The sequence below is a fragment of the Lagenorhynchus albirostris genome, chromosome 13 (assembly GCF_949774975.1).
Source record: "Lagenorhynchus albirostris chromosome 13, mLagAlb1.1, whole genome shotgun sequence".
Classification (NCBI taxonomy): Eukaryota; Metazoa; Chordata; class Mammalia; order Artiodactyla; family Delphinidae; genus Lagenorhynchus; species Lagenorhynchus albirostris.
In genome coordinates this window covers 65500782-65518107 of record NC_083107.1, presented here as the reverse complement: position 1 = coordinate 65518107, position 17326 = coordinate 65500782, and the positions used below count along the sequence as shown (strand labels likewise).

Below are 17326 nucleotides of genomic sequence, written 5' to 3'. Positions count from 1 at the left end.
GACCTGAAAAGTAGAATAATTTGTAATCATTTATATCATGAAGTTCTTTTCAGTTTTGCTTTGGATTGCAGAGAATAAAGTCTGTTTTTCTTACTAGTGAAGCTGTGTGATAGTTACTGGGTACTTATTAACCAGTTTGAATGTTCGATACATTTTTTTTTTTCTGCAATGGGAAGAATTTCAAGTTCATAGTAGCATTTTGTTAAAATTTTCCTTACTTTACAAGTTCTAATTTTTTTTCAACCAAGTAGCAGATTATACTTAATGCCATAATTGAACTTATGACTTTTTTCATTGACAAGTAATTTCTTACATTTTTGATGAACTAACCATGTGTAGATTTAGAGTTATTAGAAAATTTATTTTTCCAGAGTTTTCTGAAAAATTTATTTTCCTTGTTTTATGTTTTTATGTCTTTTTTTTAAGAAGATGATTAATCTCTTTTCCCAGTTCTGTGTCTCTGAGAATTTTTTATTTTGTTAGAATTTTCAGGACTCTAACCACACTCATTTTAAAGTTCTGCTTTTTTAGTTTCGTAATCATGTAGTTTTATTTTCATTCATATTTCTGTTTTCCTGTTTTCTTTAATAACACTTTTATTTTAAAATGTTAAATTGCTTAGTTTATGTTCTCTTAAGTATTATTATTTTAGACAATGTATATGAGTACAGCTTTGTATGAATTCCATAGCTTTTGATATGCAACATCTTTAAATTTTTTCCTTAATATTCTGTTACTGTTTTTAAACTTTGGTGGAGGGCTTATTAAAAGTATAGATGCTCTAACTCCACTCTTGATCTATTAAATGAGAATCTCTGGGTGTAGGGCTTAAGCTTCTGTATTTTAAACAAGCTCCCCAGGTAATCTGAGTGCACACCAAATTTGAGAACTACAAGTCTTGTTTATCCTTTAATTTTTAAAAAATTACTGCAGCATTATTTAAGAGTTTAGAAATTTACAGTATTAGGATTCTTTGTTTTGAATTCATTATTAATTATTGGTTTTGTTGTGTTATAATCAGAAAATATGCCCTGTAAATTAATTGAGGTTGCCATTGTGGCTTAACAGACAACTGATTTTTGTAAATAATCTCCACTATGGACACTTGGAAAAAAAAGTTAGGCTATGACATTTGGTTTCTATTAATTTTAAAAAAAATTGAGATGGAAATTCACAAATCATAAAATTAACCATTTTAAAGTGAACAAATCAGTGGCATTTAGTACATTCACATTGTTGTGCCACTGCTTCCTCTGTCTAGTTCCAAAACACTTCATCACCCCAAAAGGAAACCCTGTTACTACCTTTTTCTCCCCAGTCCCTGGCAACCACCAATCAGCTGTCTGTCTCTCTGAGTTACCTTTTCTGGATATTTTATATAAATATGTATATAAATATATATATAAATATGTGACCTTTTGTGTCTTGCTTCTTTTACTTAGCATACTGTTATCAAGGTTCATCCATGTTGTAGCACGTATCAGTACTTCATTCCTTTTGTTCAAAAATTTATTTATTTATTTTTGGCTGTGTTGGGTCTTCGTTTCTGTGCGAGGGCTTTCTCTAGTTGCGGCAAGCGGGGGCTACTCTTCATCGCTGTGTGCGGCTTCTCATTGTCCTGGCTTCTCTTGCTGTGGAGCATGGGCTCTAGACGCGCAGGCTCAGTAGTTGTGGCTCACGGGCTTAGTTGCTCTGCAGTATGTGGGATCTCCCCGGACCAGAGCTTGAACCTGTGTCCCCTGCATTGGCAGGCAGATTCTTAACCACTGCGCCACCAGGGAAGCCACCCCCCCTTTTTTTTCCTTCATTCCTTTTTAAGGCTGAGTAATATTCCCTTGTATGTATATATAATGCTACAGTTTGTTTACCGATTCATCCATTGAAGGGCATTTAGGTAGTTTCTACCTTTTGGCTATGGTAAATAGTGCTGTTATAAAAATTAGTGAACAAGTATTTGCGTACCTAGCTCCAGTTCTTCTAGGTATATACCTAGGAGTGAAAATGCTGGATAATAAAGTAAATCTATGTTTAACTTTTTGAGGAATTGCCAACCTGTTTTCCCAGAGCAGCTGCACCATATTACATTCTCATCAGCAGTGTATGAGGCTTCCAGATTTTCTGCATCTTCACCAATACTTGTTATTTTCCATTTTTTAAATTATAGCCATTCTTGTTGGGTATGTAGTGGTATCTCATTGTGGTGTTGATTTGTGTTTCCCTAATGATAATGACATTGAGCATTTTTTCATGTGCTTATTGACTGTTTATGTATCTTTGGAGAAATGTCTGTTTAAGTCCTTTGCTCACTTAAAAAAGCTGTTTGTCTTCTTGTTGTTGAGTTGTAAGAGTTCTTTAATATTCTGGATACTAGACCCTTGATTTGCAAAAGTTTTCTCCCATTATGTGGGTTGTTTTTTCACTTTCTTGATAGTGTTATTTGATGTACAGAAGTTTTAAATTTTGATCAAGTCCAACTCATTTTGTTTTTTGTCTTTTGTTGTGGTTTTAGTGTCATATCTAAGAATCCATTGCCAAATCTAAGGTTGTGAAGATTTACCCATATATTTTCTTCGAAGAGTTTTATAGTTTCAGCTCTTACATTTAGGTCATTGATCCTTTTTGAGTTAATTTTTGTCTGTGGTATAATACAGAGGTCAGTTCATTCTTTTGCATATGGATATCCAGCTGTTCTAGTACCATTTGTTTCAGACTATTCTTTCCCCATTGGATGGTCTTGGCACCCTTGTCAAAAATCAGTTGGCCATAGATGTATGGGTATATTTCTGTATGGGTATATTTCTGGACTCTCACTTTTATTCCATTGATCTGCATGTCTTTTCTTATGCCAGTACCATACTGTTTTGATTATTATAAGCTTTGTGGTAAGTTTTGAAGTTGGGAAGTGTGAGTCTTCCAACTTTGTTCTTTTTTATTACTGTTTGGCTACTTGGGACTCCTTGAAATTCCATATGAATTTGAGGATCAGCTTTTCCATTTCTGCAAAACAGGCTGTTGGAATTTCAAAAGAGATTGCATTAAATCTGTAGTTTATTTTAGGGGGACAACTTTCATTCTTTCACCATTGAGTATGATGTTAGCTGTAGGTTTTTTTTTAAGTGCCCTTATTTTTCTTTTAAATCTTTAAAATTTTTCTAAACGGAGTTAAAATTGCTCAACTTTAAATAGGCTTATTTAAAATGTTTTTGCCAGTTTATGGGAAGTTGTCTCAAAATTGAGAACAGAAGAAATTTTTGTACGGTAATAATTTGGTCCTTACGTGGTCAGGAATATACAGAAAGCATTTATGGAAAAGGGGAGAAAAGGACACAGGACCTTCAGAGCTTATTGAATACAGGGTTTTACTCCCTGAACTGTTGCAGTTGACAATTGCATCTACTTCTAAGGCTCCACTTTTTAATATTGGCTTGCAGGAAAACAAACTTACCCCAGATTGAGCCTTTTAAAATTAAAAATGCTTTTTAATTTCTTTCTTGGTTTGTAATAAATGTTTATAAATATCAGTAACTTGGTTTTTCTGAGGCCTTTTCTGAGGAGGAAAGAACCATGGACCAATGGCTGCATCAGAAGTTGCTCAGAAAAATGGAAACTCATTTTCTTAGAAAAATGGAAATGCCCCCAGAGTCAGAATGCACACTAATCTTGCATTTGGTAAACTGTCTTATTACTTGTCTTCCTTATAGTTATTTTAGTGGCAGATATGCAAAATATTTTTGATGGACCAGGTCTTAGAAATATATTGCAGAGAGACAGGAGGTGGTTACCTTTCCTAGTCATTTAAGTTATTTTCAGTTTTCCTAAACATTTTTGGGAAAAATATCCAAGAGCCCTGTTAGAATAATTTTGCTTCTTTGCTTCTTTGAGTCTTGCCAGCATTGCTCCCTCCCCCCAACCTTGCCCCCCATATTGTAACGGAATCTTTTGTGCCATGTTTAGCTAATGCATTGAGACTTTTAAGTCACAGAGGTAAGGAAAAATTAGCTGTGGATCAGTGTGTTGCCTAAAACTTTTTGCATTAAACAAACCATAATTAGGCCTTTCTCTCCATCCTCTCTGGAGTTTAAAAAATAGTGTAATGATTTGTTGTCTCTGAATATAGTTGATATTTGTGTACAGTATATCTGTGGCCTCACCAGTCAATGGAGAGCAGATGTTTTCTCTTGGAAAATAGTTTTCCTGGAATAGATATTTCTGATTGCTAATTTGTTATATATATGTATACATATGTTTATTTCTGAGACAGTCCTGAACAAGGGCAGGATGTGTGTGTGTGTGTGTGTGTGTGTGTGTGTGTGTGTGTGTGTATGAGTCAGCTTTCTCCAGAGAAAGAGAACCAGTAGGATATAGAGATATTTATACATCTCTCTACCTTAAATATTAAAAATTTAAGTTTGGGCAGAAGACCTAAATAGACATTTCTCCAAAGAAGATATACAGATTGCCAACAAACACATGAAAGAATGCTCAACATCATTAATCATTAGAGAAATGCAAATCAGAACTACAATGAGATATCATCTCACACCAGTCAGAATGGCCATCATCAGAAAATCTAGAAACAATAAATGTTGGAGAGGGTGTGGAGAAAAGGGAACACTCTTGCACTGCTGGTGGGAATGTGAATTGGTACAGCCACTATGGAGAACAGTATGGAGGTTCCTTAAAAAACTACAAATAGAACTACCATATGACTCAGCAATCCCACTATTGGGCATATACCCTGAGAAAACCATAATTCAAAAAGAGTCATGTACCAAAATGTTCATTGCAGCTCTATTTACAGTAGCCAGGAGATGGAAACAACCTAAGTGTCCATCATCGGATGAATGGATAAAGAAGATATGGCACATATATACAGTGGAATATTACTCAGCCATAAAAAGAAACAAAATTGAACTATTAATTGTAATGAGGTGGATAGACCTAGAGTCTGTCCTACAGAGTGAAGTAAGTCAGAAAGAGAAAGACAAATACCGTGTGCTAACACATATATATGGAATTTAAGAAAAAAAAATGTCATGAAGAACCTAGGGGTAAGACAGGAATAAAGACACAGACCTACTAGAGAATGGACTTGAGGATATGGGGAGGGGGAAGGGTAAGCAAAAGAGAGGCATGGACATATATACACTACCAAACGTAAGGTAGATAGCTAGTGAGAAGCAGCCGCATAGCACAGGGATCAGCTCGGTGCTTTGTGACCACCTGGAGGGGTGGGATAGGGAGGGTGGGAGGGAGGGAGACGCAAGAGGGAAGAGATATGGGAACATACGTATATGTATAACTGATTCACTTTGTTATAAAGCAGAAACTAACACACCATTGTAAAGCAATTATACTCCAATAAAGATGTAAAAAAAAATTTAAGTTTATTTAAAATTTATACATATTTCTTTTTAATACATTCATATAGATGTATGTATGTATCTATATGTTTAATATGTAACATAATATACATTACATAATATTCCATTCAAATGCTAATCTTATCCTGAAACACCCTCACCGACACATCCAGAAATAATGTTTAATTTGGGTATTCCATGGTCAGTCAGTTTGACATATAAAATTAGCCATCACAGTGTGCCTCTTACTAGTAAAAGGAATTGAGGTCTATTATGATCCTTTTTATTTTAGTTAGTGTCTTTGGGATAAAGAGAGTGGGTAGAGGGAGAAGCTTAGAAGCCACCTAGTTCTCCTGAGGTGGGTCACTTGCATCTGGAACATCTTCTTTGACTCTGTTATCAGTATGTTTCTCATCCTTTACTTCTCTTTATAATTCTCCATGATTATACTCTTGATAATTTATGAAGCTGAACACAGACTTTTGTATTGATTTCTTCTAAAATGAGATAAAAATATACCTCCTTTTATGGATGGGAGGTGAACATGGATACGTGCAAAGGGATGGCAAAATTTGAGGACCTTTTATAGAACAGACTACCAAACTTATTTTTTCATCTTCTGCCATGAATTCTGCCATTGAATTGGCCATTATCCTTAGCTGTTTGAACTTCTTAAAGGGGGTCACTGGATGGATAGTGGAGATGAGTGGCAACAGCTTGTTGTGGCTGCTATTCCTTGGCTTCACCATTATCCACAGTCTGAATATGGGCTTTGCGGTTCTGAAACCTGATTTTCTTGCTTCATCCGGTGCTCATGACTTCATTCATGCCAACACAATTCACCAGGATTGATTTTTCAGAAGCCAAAGTTCTGTTTATTAATATACATGGGGAGATGGACCTTTCCAGTCTGATTCATACTCACTGTTGGAGTGTCATTTTGTGTTGATAATCTAAGTGCTGAACAACATCTAAGTACTGAATGGTGTCTTATCAGTGGTAAGAGAGTTGACTAGTTACTCATTAAACGATAATATAATGACTTACAGAAATATAAAAATAAATGTGTTAAGGATTTTATTTAATTCATAATCAATGAGAGAACCGGGCAAATGGTATATAACTGGTTCAAAGGAAAGTGAAAAAAAGTCCCACAAATTTGTATGGAGTAAAGGAATGTTGAAATGGATTGCAGACGGAGACAAAAGCGGTCTGTGGGGGAGGGGGAGCCGATGAGCAGTGAGCGAAGTCGGATGAACCCTCTTCCTGACATGATGACTCTGCATGTCTCTCAGTTACCTACAGTTTATAGATTTGTAAAATTTCACATAGCGGTGGAGTATGATGAGGTTGAAGGGTGTGCTATAAACAGTGCCTAGTTTTCCATGTTTTTTTCCTCTACGTGAGTGGGAGTTAGAGGATATTCCAGGACTGTTCTTCTGGATCCTCTTGGAGCCTGGTAAACCTTTACAGTGGTACCATCACTCTGTTAATTAATGCGGACATATTAAAATAATTTGGTTTTGTAGTGGGAAGCAGCCGCATAACACAGGGAGATCAGCTCGGTGCTTTGTGACCACCTAGAGGGGTGGGATAGGGAGGGTGGGATAGGGAGGGTGGGAGGGGAGACGCAAGAGGGAGGAGGTATGGGGATATATGTATATGTATAGCTGATTCACTTTGTTATACAGCAGAAACTAACACCATTGTAAAGCAATTATACTCCAATAAAGATGTTAAAAAAATAATTTGGTTTTGGATCATTTAAATAATTGGTTATATACAGATCCAGGTTTGAACATTTTTATAGAAGTTGCTAATTTTCTCTCAGGCACTGGGTCTTTTTATGGAAAGCTGGAGGTAACTTGGAGTATGGCTGCAAGGAGCAATAATAAATCATGCTGGTTTTGTATGCTTTTCTCTTATAAACATATAAATATTGAAATTGCTTAAAAATTTTGGGAGCCCTTATTGTGGTGTTGGAAAGAGCCTAAGATTTATAATAATCTGAATTACTTACCCTTATACATATACAAGGACGTGTAAACTATGATTTTATAATCTAACTTCCTTTTAATTCCTTCTGAACATTTTAAAGTATGTTTAAACAAAATAATTTTTAAATTAACATACATGTTTTATACAATTGGGTGTAGTATTTCTCTCTTAGCCAGAATAAATGTTGAGCGATTCTTTGCTTTTCATGACAGATGACTTTTCCTAATATTGTAATGCCCTCTAGTGAATTCAGCCTTTCAGATAAGAAGTTATGAGAGGCAGTAATCAGTACAATGAAATCTTCAGAGGGAACATTCTAGTAATTAGACCTGTTTTTATATGTCTTGTTGAGAAGGCAAGTTTCTGTTCTAGGAAGTGTTTAAACAAAGATTTGATAATCTCCCACGAGTCTTATTGTTGAATTAAGTGAAATTGTTCCAGATGACTTCTAAAATCTTCAGCTTCAAGGTTCTAGATTTCATGACTTAACTAGTTTTCAGTTACTGAATACTGAGCATCCACAGTGTTTAGCACTGTCCTGAGGGTTGTGAAGGTTTCAAAGGTAGTGTTAAGGCATGGATGTGACTTCAAGTAACTTTTGTCTGCATCGGTTTGGAGAAAACAATAGTAACTAACCTTTGTTGAACACTTACTCTGTTTCTGAAGCTGCTCAGAACAATTTACCTTATGTCTTTTAATCCTCACAATCATGAGGTAGGTGCCATCTTTAGTTCTGTTTTACGAGTGTAGAAACTGAGACCCAGAGAGGTTAAATAATTTGTTCAAACTCATGCAGTAAGTGGTGGAACCAGGACCAGCTTGTATAAAATAATAGTGAATAGGTGAAGGTAATTTTTTTTTTTAATTTATTATTTATTTATTTTTGGCAGTGTTGGGTTTTCGTTGCTGCGCACGGGCCTTCTCCAGTTGCGGCGAGCGGGGGCCACTCTTCGTTTCGATGCACAGGCCTCTCATTGTGAAGCACGGGCTCTAGGTGCATGGGCTTCAGTAGTTGTAGCACATGGGCTCAGTAGTTGTGGCTTGCGGGCTCTAGAGCACAGGCTCAGTAGTTGTGGTGCATGGGCCCAGTTGCTTCGCAGCATGTGGGATCTTCTGGGACCAGGGCTCGAACCCGTGTCCCCTGCATTGGCAGGCGGACTCTCAACCATTGCGCCACCAGGGAAGTCCGGTAATTTTTAATTGTTTATAGGTCGACAGGTTGTCTATTGGTTGTCTATTTCAAGCTAGCTCAGATTACTTTTGGATACATTATGTTTTCATTGCTACACTTAAGTGTGTGGTTTCATATTCATTTCATTCAGAAAGTGGTAGTTTACTAATTTGGACCTAAATGTTTTAGTCCATTAACAATTTTTTGTCCATAAGATACTTTTGCTTTGTTTCTTAAAGATTTATTATTTATTTATTTAATTTATTTTTGGCTGTGTCAAGTCTTAGTTGTGGCACGAGGGATCTTGTTGCGGTGTGCGGGCTTCTTTCTAGTTGTGGTGTGCGAGTTTTCTCCTCTCAGGTTGTGGCTCACAGGCTCCAGGACGCATGGGCTCTGTAGTTGTGGCGCGTGGGTTCCAGAGCACGTGGGCTCTGTAGTTTGCAGCACGTGGGCTCTAGCTGACGCACGAGCTCAGCTGTGGCATGTGGACTTAGTTGCCCCACGGCATGTGAAATCTTAGTTCCCTGACCAGGGATCGAACCCTTATCCCCTGCATTGGCAGGCGGATTCTTTACCACTGGACCACCAGGGAAGTCCCTGTAAGATACTTATTTCAGAGACTTAATTGACAGACAGATGATGCAGCCTTACCTTCCTAGTTTACTTTCTGTAAAACATCTGTTCTTTGAAGTTTAGAGAATCCGCTGCTCACTCCTATGCTTACGAATTTATGACTTTTGGCTTTCTTTTGGCTTTCAGAGTCATTTACTGTCTTCATTGGCTCTTAATGCTACTGTAGCTCTGTCCATTTGGTTTTCATTATCTAGACAAGTAGAAATTGATTTCTCCATTTGTTGGTAAATTAATTTTATCAGATTGGGAATGTTGGCACCCTGGATTTTACCTATTTGTGGTGTACTCAGGTCGTGTTAGTCATACAGAGACAGTATAGGATTCATCTTTGATGTGATTGTTGGAAAGAGAAGGTGAGCCATAGAATATATTATGTTGAGATATATAAGGTAGATTTTTCATGTTTCTGGAAACTTGTCTGGTGTCCATTTATGAAACTCTTTCTTTGCTCCAAATCATTTGTTCCTCATTTGTATTTAATAAGTTACAGATTAATGGTGACCTTAATGGCCTGACTACTCCTTAGGCTCCATCTCTCCCTTAACTTCAGTTCTGTGTTTACCTAAAGACTTGTTATCAATGTGCCTCTTTCTTTATTTTTCCATTTAGGGTTCTAAGTGAGAAATAAGAGAGAATGTGAGAAGGAACAAAATAGCAGCTTCCTTAATGGAAGGGGAGATAAAGTGCCCAGCCTAGGATTTTAAAAAGTCTAGAAGGATTGAGCAGGGCTCTAGAGAAGACTATTTCAGTGAAAGTAGGAGCTTAGAAAAATCCCATGTGACTCCATGTACCTTTTGGCACATCGTAAAAATAGAATAATTACTTTTTAGGGTTTCTTGAGATTTTGTGATCCTCCCCCACCCCGCCAATTTGTTTTTCCTGTTTCTCTTTGTCTTTCTCCTCCCAGAGTTTTTTTCTAGCAGTGAAAATCTCAAAGAGTTATATCAGGGGATGGGAATTATGGGATAAGTTGTGGTCTTGCATTCTGTGTGGCCCAGAATCTGGGAACATAAAGTGAAGCGTTTTGGTGAGAGATTAAAAATTGGGTATAAGCTGGTCACATTTGGAAGACAGGGAGGTAGGAGAGGGTCTCCTACAGTTTGTAAGAGTTAATACAATAGATTGGGGTATTAAAATACAGTTTTACAAATCATTGTTCCAAGTTAGGTGTTTATTCATAGTGGTTAAAGACTGTGTTGTTATTAGTGCTATTTTTCAGGCATGTATGAGTGAAGCTGGCTTTTTGTAGGCTGACCTGAAAACCTGATCACTTATGTATCATATAATTTCTGTGAGAAAATGCATTGTGAATTCCAAACAGCTGACTTGCCGCAAGGTTTTGGCATGCTACCTGCTCATAATTTGGGACTCTTGTCTCTGTCCATATTTTGATAGAATTCCCACCTTGGGGCATTTCTAATCTGTGAACCAAAATTTTATTTGACTGTAAATTAGATAAACCTCTGTGGCATAGAGATATGTATGAAAATAGATTACTTTTACCCCAAACATCTTAATCTTATTGAACGCCATAAGTTAAGGAAAATTACATTCATTTTAGAAGTTTATAATGAAGTAACTTTGGTAATTAGAAACTACAATAATATTTGGCAAAGCAAAGTGATGGAAAATAGTGGGTTTAGGATGTATTTTGGAAATAACAGTTGACAGGTCTGTTGCTAATTTTTTTGGATTTGGGGGGTTAGGGAAAGGAAAGAATGAACGATGACTCCTAGGTTTCTTGGTAGAGAATCTTGGTGGTTGCTGATACCGTTTACAGAGATGGAGAAAAACAAGGGCTGAGTGGCGAGTAGAAGAATGGGGAAGAATAATCATGACATTTATTCTGAATGTGTTCAGTTTGATAGAACTGTTAGACACCCAAGTGTCAGGTAATCAGCTGAATCTGTGAGTTGAGCTCAGAGGAGAAGATTGTGTTGGAGATATATTTTGGAAAGGTCAGCATGAGGATAATGTAGAGGAAGTGGGGAGGAGGAAGAGGATAGAGAGAAGACAACCAATATTTGAGTGATAGGAAGCCCCAGCATTTAGAGGTCTAGTAGAGGAGGAGGAGCCACAAGGAGACCCTGAGACAGGGAGCAATGAGGTCAGAAGAAAACCCGGAAAAGTGGTGTCACAAAAGCCAAGAGAGGCAAGCATTTCAAGGAGGAAGTGGCCATTCACGTGGAATGCTGCCAAGAGGTGGAGTAAAGTGAGGACAGAGGAGTGGCCATTGGATTTGGCAGTGTGAAAATAGATTTTTTGCTGATGTGGTTTCAGTGGAGTGTTAGAGGCAACAAGCCAGACTGTAGTTGACTGAAGAGGGAGTGGGAAGTGAGGGACTGTGTGTCATTATGATGCATTTCTCTATTGGGTAGATGTTCACTTAATGTTCAAAACCCATTCAGTAAGCTTGGAGGTTTGCATTATCCATAAATGGCTGTAGGAAGTTAGCATTGGCCTTTGCCTCCCAGTAATTTTTCTTTGGTTAGCATTTGATTGTTAATTTAAAAGGTTCTGAATTTCATAGGTGGCTTCCATTTTAGAGTAAAATTGGATGTTCAATCTGTGTTAACTTCTAGAGTTAATATTATATTAAGTTAAAACTTAGAGTATTTACCTTTTCAGGAAAGTAATTATAAGCCTTGAAAATTATGCCAGGACTATTTCATCTTGAAACACTTAGAAATTCATTTTGGTTTTTTGTAATTACAGTGTTTCAGTAAGCAACATCTAAACAGGGATTGCACTTGGCAGTTATGTACATGTTCTTGTTCTAAACTAAGCACTGTTTCTGTGGTTTAGATTTTTCCTTTATAAATAGAATTTTAATCAGTGTAGCTTAAATTTTTTCCAGACATGTTATAATTAGCACTGGCTACAACTTAACCCTAAAATGTGCATAATACATTTAATAATATTTTATAAGTACTCCTATTAAATGAAAATAAACAGGAATTATTTGAATATTTAGAAAATTCTCTGGTTTATGTTTTTCTGTTACAGTGTGGAAAGCAAATATGGCTACTTAAAAAGAAGTTGATACATTACCTGCTTGGTCTATCACTGGGAATGATGTTACTTACATTTTGGAGTCAAATTATATTTTGGCGTCACATGGTCTTATATACCATGATAGCTCATTCATATATTCTTCTGAGTATACTATGTATTAATGCAGTTACTGGCAAAAAAAAGTATTATTGTAGGATGTACTTGCCCAGTGTGATTCGTCTGCCAGTTCAGGCCCACTGCACTGACCAACACATGGACCTCTTAAAAATTCTAACGACAAGCAATTTGGTTTATAGGAAGTTGTTTGGAGAGTTGTTAAGAAGCACATCTGGGTCTCAGTTTTTTTTTTTGTTTTTTTTTTGGCGTGGGCCTCTCACCGTTGTGGCCTCTCTCCCGTTGCGGAGCACAGGCTCCGGACGCGCAGGCTCAGCGGCCATGGCTCACGGGCCCAGCTGCTCCGCGGCATGTGGGATCCTCCCGGACCGGGGCACGAACCCGCGTCCCCTACATCAGCAGGCGGACTCTCAACCACTGTGCCACCAGGGAAGCCCTGGGTCTCAGTTTTTTAATTTCCTAGGTTATCACAAACAAGTCTGAAAAATGATACCGCTAAGAGGACTTAGGAGACATGATGACTTAAATGTAATATGGTATCCTGGAATAGAAGGACATGAGATAAACACTAAGGAAATTTAATTATAGACTGTAGTTACTAAAAATTTGTCAATATTGGTTTATTAATTGTGACAAATGTACTATACCAATGTAAGATGTTAATACTATGGGAAACTGGGTGTGGGGTATATGGGAATTCTATACTGTCAACACAATTTTTCTGTAAATTTAAAACTTCTGAAATAAAAGTTCATTATGGAAAAAAAAAGAACATGTGGGATAGGAGATATTTTTTTAGCCATCATTGGAAAATACAGTCTGCCACACTTTATGACTCTGGTTATGTAAGCTTTGTGGATCTGAGTTTCCTTATCTTTAAAATAGGGATATAATAGTGCCTCCCTCCATAGAGCTGTTCTGAGAAGTAAATGAGGTAATGCAAGGGCCTAGCATACTGTCTGACATTGTAAGTGTTCAATAAATGCTATTAAACAGTATGATGACAACTCATTAAAAAAATTTTTTTAAATGTCTGCATAAGAAAAAAAGCATATTTGTACATTTTGATTGAGTTGTAAGAAGTGTGGTCTTGCCAAACTGGACCTAATTTAGGGCCTAACCTCTTTGAACCTGAACTACTATATCATCCATCCTAAGTTGATTTTTCTACAGTTTTCTGCAGTCCCAGCCTATAGCAGTTGGAATTGACATCTCTAAAAGTGTGTTTTAAAATCAAATTGCATATTCTTAGAGAATTTGGGGATTCTCAGTTGTCTTAACTTGAATTTAAAACTAAAACCCTTAATGAATTTTTTAATGTTTTTTTTAAATAACATTTATGACTTAGAAGGGACTTTTACTGTAATCTTTTAAAATATTTATTTATTTATTTTTGGCTGCGTTGGGTCTTAGTTGCGGCACGCGGGATCTTTGTTGCAGCATGTGGGCTCAGTAATTGTGGCATGTGGGTTCCAGAGCATGCGGGCTTAGTAGTTGCGGTGCGTGGGCTTAGTTGTCCTGCAGTATGTGGGATCTTAGTTCCCCGACCAGGGATTGAACCCGCATCCCCTGCATTGGAAGGTAGATTCTTAACCACTGGACTGCCAGGGAAGTCCCATGCATCTCATTTTTGACCTAATGTATATTACTCTGCTTCTGCTTGATGATCCATCATATTCTCTATAGCAGGCCCGTGTGACTCCTTAATTGGTTTAAAAACTCAAATACGGTTTCCAAGTGTGCAGATTCATTAAGGCTGATCAATAGAATGTGCTAAAGGTTCTGCAGAGATTTCCCAAAAAGGAATTCTAAAAATATAAGCACTGACAGCATGTTGGAGTACGTAGTGTCGCTTCCCAAGCCAGTCTTTTTGAAGTGTACACATCTCATTTGGAAATAATGACTCTAGTATTTCTTTTTAACTTGAGTTACTTTATGGGACTTCCCATTTTAAATTTCTATAACTCTTAGCTTTCCCATTAACCAATATTATTGTCATTTTAAGATAGTAGTGCTAGAGGAGTATTGTAGGCAAGAGCTGTGTTGTGCAGAATAAAATCCCTAGTGCAGATCTAGTGTCTGTTTCTTTGTCCATAGCTTAGGGGAAAGCTACAGCTTGTCCATACATGCAACAAATCATAGCCATCAAATTTTAATATGACTCACACTGGTATGATCAATGTGTATAGTATATGAATGTTTGTCTAAATGTGTAACATGTAGTAACATATCTACCAGACATTTTTTAAAAAGTGATTTCATTTTAAAATAATTAAATTGAACAGTTTATCAAATACTGTTTCAGTTTTCCAAATATGTGGTAAATTGAGTTTCAGCGAGCTGAAACTCTTTTTATTTGTATAAATAACTTTTCAGATCTTTTATCACGGTAATGGTGTGTGTGTGTTAAATTTTTAAAAAGCAGTAACTCTCAGTTAAGCAGAAAATGTTTTAGAACCTAATTAAATTATCCAAACATTACCAGACTGCTATATGGTAAAAATAGTTTTTGATAATTCTACTTTAGGCAGATCTTTCACCAATGAATACTTGAACATTTTCCATGGAAAGCATTATGATAAGAGATACGTACTACTATTGGCAACTATTAACTTTAGAAATTATCAGCAGATGTTTTCCTTGCATGGTTGACTTGGTCACCCCTGAGCTGAATAATTCTAAACTGCCTGGAAAGATGCGTGGCTAACATTTACATGGTGTCTGGAACTTATTGAAACATACATCAGGTTTCCAATAAGCGGAATTTGCACCATTTTTACTTCTCTGACAGCTTTTTCCTCTCTGTTTTTAAGAAGGCATGCTGTGCTGTGTCATCATTTCAAGCCTTGCCATTAGTGGTATATAGGAGAAAAGGTAGAAAAAGTGATTTTTATAGAGCTTTGGTTCTTTTAGAGCCTTGGAATTAGCTTTCTGTCTTTGGTAAGCACATACTTCCATTGGTTATAAGGAGTTCCTAAGTGTTCATTTTCTTTAGTGTTTAAATTTAACACTGCTTTATTCCAAATAAAATTCTTACTTTTATCTCAGAGTTGAATGATGGACATTTGCATTTCTCTAGTGAAAAGAGCATTTTACTTTTTATTGCTATTTTTAATGGTAACTAACATTTCCCACTCTAACTCAACCCATAGTAAATAATTAGAAAATTAGTATATTATGCCATTTTTAGATTAAAGGTAGTTATTTTAGGAGAGAAAGTTCTGGGTTAATGCTGTAGCAGATTGTTTTTTAGTTTGCTTATTTACTGCTTTCTTAAACTCCCTTTTTGAGTTTAATATTTGTCTTATATGTTACATGTTTATATAAGAGTTTGAAATTCAGTCCAGAAGAGTCAACTATTTTTTTTCAATCTTTAGGGCACTGTATTTTGAGTATAGTTTATAAATGTAATACATTTTCCTCACTCTTAGGTAACTCTTGTTTTTAATATTTAAATCCTAATGACTAGAACTAATAAATTGTTTTAATTTCCAAAGTAATACAGGTTTGTTAGAAAATATTAAATAATTAAAATTATATAATAAATTGGAAAGTGACAGTAAATCCCCATTGCCTACAGGACATAGACTGAATCTGTTATAGTCAGGAAAGGGCGTTATCTTAGAAAGAACTGTTGATAGCTTTAATTGCTATGTTGAAAATTAAACAATGAAATTTTAATTTTATGATATCACATTGTATGTAAGTCATAGGAAATAGAATTACAAGTATATAATAATAAAATTAATTTAGCATTATTACCAAGTTATCAACTTGTACTTATTTTTCTTCATTGTAGACTGGTAGAAATTTTGATATATATTGGGATTGGTCTTTAGTTTACATTTGGGAACCATTGACCTAGCCAACCTCATCTTCTCTCACTGCTTTTCAGAATACAGCCAGACTTGTCCTCTCTCTTGGCATACTGCTTAGTTATGACTTGCTTGTTTTTGTTCATGTGGTTCCTTCATTCTTGGTTACATTCTACTTATCCTTCAGGGTTCATTTCAGATCCTACATGTGGCAGAGACTACTAGCTGTGTACCAAAATTTGTTCTTCACCTACCTGAGCCTGGAGCTAGCTCTTGTTTTTCACGTGATTACATTCTAGCCACTGAATGTGAGTAGAAATGATACGCTACAGCTGTCTGTGTTTTTTTTTCTCTTCTGCTGGCCAGACACATACCATAAGGTGGAACTAGGGGGATGCCGAGCCGCAATGGAAGCAACTTGGATCCCTGAGTAACTCTATGGAGGAGAGTTATCCACCAACCTGAACTTTCCCCCATTACCCCGCTACTATTACATATGCAAGAAATAAACTGTATGTTAAGCCATTACATGTTTGGTTCTGTTTGTTACCTTAGTTTCATCTATAATAACACTACTTCCTCTAGGAGGCAGTTTCTGACTATTCCAGTTCGCTTAGATTACCATTTCTTTCTCCCCCAATTCTTTGGTACTTATTAGGTATTTGCTAATCTTTAAAATAAAGCATAGATATTGCATCTGCAATGGTGCTAAATTTAGTTAACTTCCTTTATTTTAGTTTTCTCTGGTTAGACTTTCATTCTAATGGAGAAAAATATTATAAAAATCCTGTAATTTAATAAATTAGAATAAAGATCTCACAAGCTAGTGAAATTTGTAGTAGTGAAGTCACTTCCGTTTCTCTCTTCTCCCTCCCCCTTTCCCTTCTATAAACATGAAACATTTACAACAGTGTCCTGTTCTAGGCTCTGGGGGTACAGCAGTAAATAGATAAAAATTGTGCCCTCTTGGAGTTTACAGACAATCAACATGTAAAACATTTAGAATGCTAAATGTGATCAGTAACTGGGGAAAAAAAAGTGTGTTTGTGGGGGGGTGGGGGTGACAGGTGATATGATGCGTGAAGTGTGTGCTGCATGGGGTGGTGTAACAGGTGTAAATTGGGTGGTTAGGGAAGGCCTCTCTGCGAAAGTGACCTTTGGGCTATGACCTGAACCAGGTGAGTAGAAACCATGTGGCTGACTGGAAAAAGAACTAT

At 36.5% G+C, this 17326-nt stretch overlaps 1 protein-coding gene across 6 annotated transcripts in view; it reads left to right on the top strand.

Moving 5' to 3' along the window:
• LCLAT1 (lysocardiolipin acyltransferase 1) overlaps positions 1-17326 on the top strand; it is a 192104-nt gene that overhangs the window by 14265 nt on the left and 160513 nt on the right. The window contains exon 2 of one of the 6 annotated variants that reach the window (XM_060169062.1): positions 16297-16417. The exons of the other annotated variants lie outside the window; for them this stretch is intronic. The gene's annotated coding sequence lies outside the window, so the exon portion shown is untranslated. The remainder of the gene's footprint in view (positions 1-16296; positions 16418-17326) is intronic. 6 annotated transcript variants of the gene reach the window in all.